This window comes from Cucurbita moschata, unplaced genomic scaffold (genome assembly GCF_002738365.1).
Source record: "Cucurbita moschata cultivar Rifu unplaced genomic scaffold, Cmos_1.0 Cmo_Scf00054, whole genome shotgun sequence".
In the NCBI taxonomy this organism is placed as follows: domain Eukaryota; kingdom Viridiplantae; phylum Streptophyta; class Magnoliopsida; order Cucurbitales; family Cucurbitaceae; genus Cucurbita; species Cucurbita moschata.
Genome location: NW_019268570.1, coordinates 1,017,766 through 1,029,645, shown reverse-complemented (window position 1 = coordinate 1,029,645; position 11,880 = coordinate 1,017,766). Strand labels below are relative to the sequence as shown.

Here is an 11,880-nt window from a genome sequence, read left to right as displayed (position 1 = left end):
TTGGTGCTTCAAGGTTTCTTCTCCTACCTGATATCAATTTATCCCACCAAATTTGAGCATATTGTTTGCAAGGAAGATCTTATCTCTCAACAAAGCTAAAAAAATAGAAATTCTATTCCTTTTTAATTCCAAGATGTGATGTCTCTAGTCAAAGAAAAAAAAAAGGCTTTATATAGCCTTTACAACCTTAATTATGTGACACATAACTCCCCAATTAAAATAGCTAGTTAACGGTGGAATATAGTAACGTGGGTTACAATATAACAACTCCTATATTAAAAACTAGCTTAAATATGACAAACAAGTATTTAAATTATAATTAAATAGTGCAATGAATGAAATGTGCTTATTAGTCATCCTTGGACTAGGTCTATAAATTCAGCTGGGTTCATTAAATATAACTTAAAGTGCATTTAATGCATCTCTTTCTTGAAGCTCAACTTTGCACAACATATAAGGGGGGTCTCCAACGTCTTCTAGAATTTCCTTTGATGGGCTCACCATAGCTTGAACATAAGTGTACAAGGTTTGTTGTAGCTTCTTGGCTCTCGTCCTTGTAATTGGACCTTGAGGTATGGAAATTCCTTGGTCGTGGTTCATATCATTTATGGTCTCAATAAGAATTTGATTTCTATTGATTAGTTAGATAGCACAGGTTATGCGCTAAAGTCTGGAAAGAGTTTGTGGAATATTGTGAAGGGTGCTACTATGGTAGTACGTGACATAGAATCTGAAACTTTAAACACAACTGCAGGGTCTATAAACATGGTTGCTATTGCTGACAGTGTTTCTAGCGGAAGTCTATGGCACAATGGACTTAGACATATGAGCGTTAAAGGAATGAAGATGTTGGTTGTGAGAGGAGCTTTTAAAAAATCTAAAATTTGTTGATATAGGTCTTTGTTAGAGTTGCATTATAGGCAAACATAAATGATTTAGCTTCGAAAAGACTACTAGAGAACCGAATAAAGTACGGTTGGAAATGGTCTATACAAATGTTTGGGAACCATCTCCAAATCCATTACTTGGTGGATCCAATTCTACATTAAGCTTTTGGGAAGGCTTTGAAGTTTCAAGCGGTTTTCTAACACGTCATAGACCCCTATCGGAGTTTGGAAGCTATTCATTGAGTTTTAGCGTCATAGATTGTCACGACTCGATTTTCAGGACTTCAAAACTCGAATCGTGACTAAAAGACAAAAGTGAAAAAAAATAAAACAAAGATAAAAATTTGATAAAATTTAAAATAGAAAAAAAATCAACACCACAAAAAATTAAACCAAGTTATAAGGGGATATTTCAAAAATTAGAACTGAGGAATACAATTATAAAACAAAATACAAAAAACTCCCAAATGTAAGAATAGACTATAGCTCTGGAACGACCCTCTCTATGACTGCACAACTCTCAAACGCTCCTCCACCTCGATTGGTAGCCTGCGAACACCTAAAAAGGAAAGAGGAAAGAGGTGAGTATATAAATATACTCAGTAAACAACCTACTTGTAGGCTCTCATCACATCCTTAACCTAGTAAGTATCCACGAGCATTACTCTAGGCTCTAGGAAGTTCGGGCCTAGGTTCCAATGCTATATGAGCAACTGGGTACCCTGACACTCCAAGCGAGTCTTTGAACTAAAACGTACCCCTAGGGGTCTGGACCAGTTTTCCAATCTTTCTTTTCTACGACTTAGGTGGCTTGCCTTATGCAATGAATGACCAATGTTGTACGTTGAGACAACAATATGGCTGGAACTAAATCTGAACAATAATCTGAACATCATCCATGGGGGTTAGCTGACGAACCCTCCCACGTAACCATAAAAGTCACCAAAGTTTGGGAGAAACGATCCCCATGTCTCGGTCAGCTACTAGGTCAACCTATGTGGTCTCACGCTCCCCTGCTGGGACAGGTTTATAGCACAAGAGTCCAATTCATGAGATCCCTAGTCATTTCCACTAGGTTTGGGCACATGTCGTGCTACCCTAACCAGCGACGCCTAGCTCCACAGTACGAGAACTAGAGTAGAGTCTCGATGGTACAGTACCAGAGAAGAAAAGTTAGTTGATAGACTCGTGACACTATTCACACTACTATAGCCTGCTAGGTTCTTAAGGGTGTCTAGACAGTTTAAGTCTCATCTCTCATTTTTAGGACATTCGGGTTAGCTCCTCGAGTCAAACCAATCTCTAATTGCACACAAGTCTAAACCTTTGATCGCTCACGATTCTAGGGTACAAGGACTACTGGAAATATACTAAGCTGAGTCAACATGTAAACCACTCTAGATATAACGCCTTAATCTCAACTAAGTTCTCTCGTGCATGCTTTGCCAGGGAAATACTCTTATTGATTGCCTAAGCATGTAATCTAAGGTTTAAATTTCACCTTAGTCATATCCGAGGTCTAAGGGGGTCTATTGGATTAGGTGGCTTAATGCGGACTTCCAACTCTAGGCTACTCTGTTCTGACTTTTCGAGTCATTTTTAGTCTGGGAAGCTCACATCCTAAAGTGTTCATTCTTCTAGAAGCGTCCTGACCTAAGTCATTGTCCAGCCAACCTAACTCTAACGTCTTAGCTCTGTGCAGATAAACACGCTCTATAGAGAGAACACATAGTCAAACATCTGGAGCTAACACATACTATATTATGCACACATACAAGCAAACAAGCTCAACGGGGAGATAACATCCTTCAATCACCCGGAGCACATATCACAATAGTCCATCCTCCTTTCTAACACAACAAAAAGCATATAAACCATTATTAATCACAAATCTCATCGTATGGGCACTTTTGTAATTTCTTGCATCATGCATATCACATTCATCCATATTGCACAACTCGTATTCTAGCCATGCATATTTTCTTTCTAGCCTTGCCTAATACAAAGAACAACATAGTTCTAAAAAATCTCAACCTAGGAGCATAACAGTAATTTTACCATAACATACATATAGTACATACTCATCCAAAAATGCCTCTCTAACGTCCTTAACATGTATTATCTAACCACCCTAAGGTAAGAAATGTTTGCATGCTAGCACGTCCTAGCAATCCCTACAAGTATTACTTGCCTAAAGTCTGTGTGGTTACTTACATAAATGATGCATGCCTTCTTACATAAATGATGCATGCCTTCCGAATTAGTTCTTTTACATGTTAGATGTTCCAAAATTTATGAAATCTCTCTCTCTCACGTGCTATCACCTGCATAACTTTCTGTACACAACTCAAATTGACTTAGTTTCTTCACAAAAATTGTAGACTTTTAATCCATCTTTACTCACATATTTTTCTCATAATTTTTAGTCAATTACGGCAAGAAATAATAGTCTAAAGATCGCAAAAAAAATAGTAATAATAATAAAACTTGCAAAATTTTAGTTTCTGGATCGTTCATCACAATTCAACATTTAGATCCAAATCAACTCTGAATTTCTTCATAAAACTTGTGCAAAATCTTTTAGAACTTGATTCTATGAAAAATTGGAATTAAGAATCCAAAAATCGTACCTTCCATTTTTTTTTCGCGTCTCCATTCTTGACAAAATTGAGTGATTCAAGAGTCCATGATGGTTCGTCCCATGCTTATGAACATTTCTCGTCAAGAAACTCCACCTAAATTCTGACTTGAGGGGAGACAATTTTGACTTTCTCTCCCTAACTCTCTCTCGTGAACTCTAACCCCATCTTCTTTTCCTCTCTCATCTTCCTTTCTCTCCCTTCATTATTGGCCATCTAATTAGCACCCATACAGACCCCGAATTAGGAATGGAGGATAAAATGACAAGTTTACCATTTGGGGTTGACTTTGACCTATTTTTCATTATTTATTTTTATATTTTTCTTGAATTCCTAGGATTTTTCTAAGTTTTGTCTCTTCAACCTTATCTTGAAATTCGGTTCTTAAGACTCAATAAAATTTTGGAAGTTCAATTCTAACGAAAAAATTCAAATTTTAAATTTATCGTTAGGGTTCGGGTGTTATATAGATCTCCTAGAAGACGAATCTCATCTCGGAGTGAACCAACTTTCTGTTTTCATCTTAGTAAGCTTACATAGCCACAACAATGAACATCTGGTATCCTAAGTTGAGGCGTGATCTCATCAGATCTCACAGGACAATATGGCATTATAACTATCAACTATTCAACAAGAAAAAAAAGAAAAAACATGTAGTCAAATATGGAGGACAATCATGTGTGCCCATTGGCTACTCAATTTAGCCTTGTGGTCCCTTGTCCCACTCTTATAGTGCACTGAGCTTGTTCAAAAGACACTTAACTGTTTCATACACGATAGTAGCACCTATCAAAGTAGATTGTTGTAAAACCTACTTTAGGAACAAACTTTTGTAACATAAATATGACCAAAATATTAAGATGTAATTATCTATGATGTTCAAATTAAGGAACAATATGAGTATCCGTTATGTTTAAGTAAATTCATTTTAAGTCTATTTAAAGAGTTTTACTTTAAGCTAAAGCATAATTTATATGATTTAGTGAATATCATAACAATCACATAATTTATTTCGAGCACGTCTTAAAAAAATCATATCACAAGCATAATATATTTCGAGCTCGTTTCTCCTATTTTCCTTGCAGGTAGGCTCTGGGGCGTGTGGTAGAGGTTTGGGGATTTTTTGGGGTCGTGTGGACATTGGGTTCCTTAACGACCCACTTTTCAAGAGACTCAAGCCACGAACGGTTACTTATTGAGGTGGAAATGAGTAAAAATGCATAAAATTTAAAATATTTAAGCACATGCATGCACTTTGAAATTTAATTAAAATAGTTATGAAAATTTTACTTTTATAAAGAGACAAGAAGAGACCACAAAAATATACCGTTAAAAAATTAATCTATTTAAAAATACATGAAATACAAGTTTAAAGGTAGGTACAATGGAACTCTAGACTCAAATGTGAAAGACTCTCAATAGCCAACAACCCACGTGTTATTAAGTCTTATCGATCTTGTTCATACTCCACCTAAAAAGAAAGTTGAAGTAACACGAATGAGTACATAAAATATACTAGTAAGCAACTTGCTGGTAGTTCATATTTTGTTATTAAGTCTTATTGATCTTATTCATACCTTCGGTATCTTATTCTCTTTTGGGGATTCGTTCCCCCATATAGGCTCTGCCTAAGCTACACACTAGGTTCTCTCATTCTACTTTCTCTTAGTTCAATGTTCTGTATCCTATCTAAACCTCCAACCCTCAAAATATTCTTAAGTTCTCTAGGTCTCCTGGTTAATCGCTTCTACTAGTCTCTCATCATCATCATCATCATCATCATCATATCTCAAAGTTCTCGAGGCGCGACCTTGGTATAAATTTCACAGGTTTCATGCAGGTCAAGGCTCGACCAACTCTAAGGTGCAACTATGGACCCCTACCGCACGTGGCAGGTTCACCAAAAGAAAACTAACGGGCAATCTTTCTAATAGTCCCCATAAGGCACAAATCATATATCATAAAATCATATGCAAGTTCTATGGTTATCTGGGCACCTAACAATCGAGTCATGTTTACAATAAAGGGCTAGTTGGCGAACCCCTATCGTCCCCGTATAACCTCATAACTCACATGCATGAACAATAATCATGACGAGCTCTAAAGGTACAGTTGTGGAGCTCTGCCGTTAGTGACAGGCTCACTACAAGAGGCTAACTGGAAAGCTCACACTAGTCCCCACAGGATACAATCATAAATCATACAATATCATAAATAAGTTCTTATCCGGACCCTTGAGAACCAAGTCAGATTCACGATTAGAGGTTAGCTGGCGAACCCCTTATCGGCCCCGTATAACCATTGTGTACAATGAGGATAACATGGTGGGCCTTGATCCACCGTAACAAACCAAGAAATCAGGAGATTCTCCTACAATGTATAGATATGAACTATTCTACATTTAACACCCCCCTTTAATCTGGATGATGTACTACTAACTTCATATTGCGCCGAAAACTGCTAAAAGAAGGAGATGGCAGTGGCTTTGTCATGATATCAGCGAGCTTATCCTTAGAAGATATGAGTCGCACATCAAGTTGATGAGTCGATACTCGTTCACAAACAAAGTGATAATCAACCTTAACATGCTTCGTCCGTCGATGAAAGATTAGATTGGCGGAAAAATAGGTGGCACCAATGTTGTCACACCACAGGCAAGGCGCTCACGCTTGCAAAATCGAGCTCACGCAAGAGGACTTGAATCCAAATTAATTCGATAGTGGCATCAGTAACCGCCTTGTATTCAACCTCCGTAGTAGAACGAGAAATTGTCGATTGTTTCCTAGAACTCTAGGAGATAAGATTGCCACCCCAATCAGCATCCAAGAAGGCACTAAGCAAATAAGTGCTGGAGTTTGTAAAACACAAGCCCATATCAATAGTGTCAAGTAGGTAACAAAGAATTCATTTGACCGCCGCCCAATGTACAAAAGTCAGGGAGGACATGAACTAGCACACTCTGTTTACACAGAAGGAGATATCAGGACGTGTTAGAGACAAATATTGGAGAGCACTAATGACACTCCGATAGCAAGTAGTATCCTCAGGTGAGAGCTTTTCACCACCATCCAATAACAACTTCTCACTAGGAAGCATAGGTGTGAGCACACCTTTGGAGGTGAGCATATTGGTTCTGGACAATAAATCTTGAATGTATTTGTGTTGTGTTAGAACAAGTCCATTGGAAGTATGGCAGACCTCAATCTCAAGAAAATAACTCAAAGTGCCAAGATCCTTGACGGAAAAATCATCCCGAAGCTATGTAACAAGTTTCTTAGTAGCCATAGAAGATGAGCTTATGATAATAATGTCATCAACATAGATGAGGATATACATCTGAATGTTTGTCTTGTTAAAAATAAAAAGGGAGACATCAACCTTTAAAGGTGTAAAATCCAGTTGTAATAGTTTGGAGCTAAGACGAGAAAATCAGGCATGCGGAACTTACTTGAGGCCATAAAGCGACTTATCCATCTTGCAGAGATAACCAGGATGTTGAGAATCCACAAATCTAGGAGGTTGTTTCATATAAACATCTTCATTAAGAAAGCTATGAAGAAAAGCATTCTGAATATCAATCTGCCGAATAGTCCAACCGAGAGAAATAGCAAGAGATAATAAGAGACGAATGGTAGTGGGCTTAACTGTTGAAATTAAAATCGTTCTGATACCAATTTGTTGAAATAACAATTTGCTCTGATACCAACTTGTTTAATGAACGCTCGCTCTAAAACTAACTTGTTTAAATAACTCTCACGAAGCTATGATGGAGGTCTTGAGAGGGGAGAGACAAGGAGACAAAAGAATTCTCAAAACCCTTTTCTATTGATCTATACTCCCTTTTAACTCTGTAACTCTTGCTCTACTTGTTTTGCTATTACAATGACAAACAAAACGTATTTACAAGTTTTCTAAATCTAAAATTGGTCATCAGAATCCCACAATTTCTGCTTCCTAATATAAATATGAGTTTTTTTTTTACTGAATTTTAAAACCTACCAAATGGAAACTACCTTCTTTCTTTTTTTTTCATTTAAGTTTATTCCCAACAAAATTCCCCAAAAACATAAATGTTCTATTCAATAGTTCCATCTGTGCTGTTTTCGTTTTCTCGAGCTCAGTCGTGGTTTCTTCAATTTTCTCTTCTTGTCCTCGAGCGGCAAACTGAGGTTGTACTTCTCTGATGAGACTTCATTTGGATCTTCTCGAGAACAGCTTATCTGAGACACCAACTCTTCATTTCTCCCATTCTCAGCCACGCTTGACTCAGACATCATAGCTTTATTTAGTTTACTCAATTCCCTTCAGAAGTCTACAGCGACATTTACCGCTAGCATTTTTGCTTCCTCCAGTTCGACTTTATCACGAGTGAGTTTCTCTGTTGAGTCAGTATCTCTATATCTTTCTCCTCCCTCACTAGCTCGTCCACTAGAGCCTCAATCTCCATGAACAAGCCATTCTCTTTCTCCACACCTTCTTCAACTTTCTTCGTAAGATCAGAGATTACCTTCCCATTCATTTCTTTCTCTTGTTTGAGATAGAAGGAACTCTTACTCAACTCAGTCATTTCTTTCTCTAACCTTTCAACTTTTGTTTCTAACTCTTTCTTTTCTTCTCCCATTTTCATCCTCTTTCTTCTTTCTTCCTCGAATTGCTTTTCCGGCCATTGGAGCTCTCTCCCTTTGAGCTCGGGCTCTCTGTTATTCGGTTGTTCATCTTTATTCGATTTTCTCGTCTCCGCTATTAGGATTTCGCCACATTCGCTGCACATCACCTCATTTCCAACAGTTTCTACCACCTCAAGACTATCGCCATCGTCTTTCGCGCCACCGTCTCCTTTTGTGTTTGGCTCTTCATTTTGGGCCATCAAGAGAATGCCTCCATTTGTTGCGTCATCCAAGGCTAGGTTGATGGTTTCTTTCACCTTTTCTTCGGCTCGACAATCTCTCGCATAATGATCCATTCTGCCACAATTGTAACATCTGTCGAAGTTACAATTATTTGCATAGTGGCCAATTACAATTATTTGCATAGTGGCCATATTTCTGACATCTGTAACACTGGATGTTGGAATTGTATCCTTGACTGCGTCCTTGATTGCGTCCTCTTCCACGCCAATTTGCTTGGCTCAATAGTCTCTTCTCTTTATAATTTTCTTTATAACTGTTACCTTGACCACCTAGACCATTCCCGCGGCTTCCACGATCTCTACCTCAAAAATTTTGTGAATAGAGTACTTTTCCATACTTTATTGATGAGTGACTCCTCCTTCTTTTTTTTACGTTTGTGTGCCTCGAGAGAACCGACGAGCTCATCGACTGTGAACTTTGCTAAATCATTCGACTCTTCTATGGCACATACGACATTCTCAAAGTTGTCGGTTAACGACCTCAAGATTTTCTCCACAACCCACGTCTCGGGTAACATTTCTTCGTTTTGATTTAGCTGATTCGCCACAGTCTGTACACATGTAATGTAGTCAGATACATTTTCTGACTCCTTCATCTTCATGTTCTCCAACTCGCCACGCAGAGTCTGGAGACGCACCTGCTTGACTCGGTCGGTTCCTTTGAACACCTTTTCTAGAGTGTCCCACGCTTCTTTTGATGCCCTTGCAATCTTCTCAAAGCCCCACTCATCAACAGCCCGGAACAGCATGTATAATGCTGCTTTATCCTTTGATCGTAATTCTTTTAGCACCTTATTTTGCGCTATCGTATAACCCGTGGTATCCTTCGGTTCTTCGAAACCTTCTTCGACCACCTCCCATGCGTCTTGCGAATCGAGAAGAGCTTTCATTTGGATGCTCCAATTCTCATAGTTCGTCTTCGTCAATCGTGGTAGCGATATTTGTCCCATCATGTTCGCCATCAGCTCTGATACCAATTTGTTGAAATTAAAATCGCCTGATACCAATTGTTGAAATAACAATTTGCTCTGATACCAACTTGTAGAAAATGAACGCTCGCTCTGAAACTAACTTGTTTAAATAACTCTCAAAAGCTATGAAGGAGGTGTCAAGTGCGGGAGAGATAAGGAGACAAAAGAATTCTCAAAACCCTTTTATGTTAGAATGACAAACAAAATGTATTTATAAGTTTTATAAAGCTAAAAATGGCCATCAGAATCCACGTTTTCTCACCCATAAAACCACTGCTATCTAAAATAAATATTGGCTTTTTGACTAAATTTTAAAACCCAAAAAATAGAAACTACTTTCTTTCTTTTTTTTTTTCTTTTCTTCATTCAAATTTATTCCCAACATTAACTACTGGACTGAAGGTATCATCATAATCAACGTCATAATGGTGTTGACTTTACTACTTGAGATGAAGGATGTCCAAGACGTGCATGCCATTGGGGGTGAGTTAATCTGCTCACTAAGGCGTGCTTGAGACCATCGGCATCAGATGGCTTAATAGGATAGAGACCAGACTCACAACTCCCGTCTAGAAGACTTTTCCTCAACCGTCGATCCTTAATAGAAAAATGCCAAGAATGGTATTTAAAGAATACATCATTATCACAAGAAAATTTATGAACGGAAAGAAGATGTTTGGAAATTTCAGGCACATGCAAAATATTACGCAATGCAAGAGAATGAGCAGCAATATTAATTGAAGAATGACCAGTATGCAAAATTTGCAAACCTGCTTCATCAGACTTGAACTTGTTCACCTCCATGATAGCATTCACGCACAGCGAGATGATCCAGGTTACTGGTGATCTGATCAGTGGCACTTGTGTCGCTGTACCAATTTGGATCAATCTTGTAGGAGGAAGTAGCCGCTAGTGTCGCAGGAGGAGGTTCATGTTGATAGAACTCATCCTTCCTATACCAGCAGTGAGCGACAGTATGCCCCACTTTGCCGCAACTCTAGTAGGAAGGGCGAGCAGAAGGGTCACGATGATCACCAGCAGGACGAGAGGGCGTGCCACCTCAATAACGTCCATGACCATGATCCCTACGCCCACGGTTCTTCTGCTGACCACCACGACCAGCATCATTGATCGAAGATCCAAGATTTAAGTGAAGTTCATCCTGGTGGTGTTGTATTTGGTAAGCTTCAAACGCCATTAAATGTTCAAACACATCATCAAGCGTGAGGGCTTCACTCTTGGTAGTCATCAAGGTAACGAAGGGATCATAGTTAGGGCCAAGACCAGCAAGAAGATATGCGATCATGTCATCATCCCACAAGGCAGAGTCGGCGGCGGCCAGCTCGGTGGCCATTCCTTTGATCTTGTGAAAATAATGTGCAACAGACAAATCGTGTTTCTTGCACATGGCGAGCTCAACATGGATCTGAATAGTGCGAGCACGAGTTGACGACGAAAACATCCGCTGCAGGGTATCCCACGCCTCCTTGGACGTAGTAGTGGTAACCACATCGCAAAGAATCTCCTCAGACATGGAGGAGAGAATTCTATTAAGGACCTGCAGATCCTGATCATACCACTAATCATAGGCCAGATTAAAGACCAATCAGCACCAGCAGTGGTTAAGGAAGGGACCAGCTTGGCAGGTGTGGCAATGATGTCATCGACATAGACCATAACCTTCGTCCTTTGTAGGTAGGGGAGGAACTGGATGCGTCGTATGATGAAGTTGTTCTTGGTGAGACGGACTATGACAGCGTGGTGGAGAGGGATTGGGGCACAGGTCGACGCCATGGTAGATGAGATCGTGTTGGAGATGGTAGATGGAAAGAAGGAAGAAGATATGGTAGACATTGTTAATGAATAAACATTGGCTCTAAACCATGTTAGGTTGAAGTCACGACCTCATATAAGATATGTATATATATATATATGTGTACAGTGAGGATTACATGGTGGGCCTTATCGACCGTAACAAAATAGGAAATGAAGAGATTCTACTACTATGTATAGATATGACCTTTTGTTTAACACTCTCTCTTTTATTCTTCTTCTCTTTTGTTTCCATCTCTTATTATTATTATTTTTCTTTTCAGAATAACCTTTTTCTTCTTCTCTCTCACCTTGAGTGACGGTCTCTTTCTCTCGGCTTCTCCCTCCTCCACGTTCGGCTTCTTCAAAGATTTTATAAATCTCGTCAAATGGAACCTATAGGGACAAGAATCGTGACATATGGTTGAGTTCTGTAAGAACACCCACAAAACGTCACCATGACCCAAAGCTCTCGATTTCTCACTCTTCAAGCTCTTGTTCCTCTCCCAAAACCGTGACCCCTTCTAGGAGCAGTTGACAATTGAATTCAATTTTGCACATTATTTTTATTTTCGTATCCGTAATAGTGAAGGAAGGCCAAATTCCAAGTTGTTCAAGAATCTTTGCCTTAGGTTTAGTTAGTTCTATTTCTCGATGGGGGC

The 11,880-nt window shown here is 39.0% G+C and overlaps 1 non-coding gene across 1 annotated transcript; it reads right to left on the bottom strand.

Moving 5' to 3' along the window:
* Positions 1-10,591: 10,591 nt before the first annotated feature.
* LOC111436507 lies at positions 10,592-10,730 on the bottom strand. Its single transcript, XR_002709262.1, has one exon. It is a non-coding gene; the product is annotated as a small nucleolar RNA Z247 (small nucleolar RNA).
* Between the last annotated feature and the right edge of the window lie 1,150 nt (positions 10,731-11,880).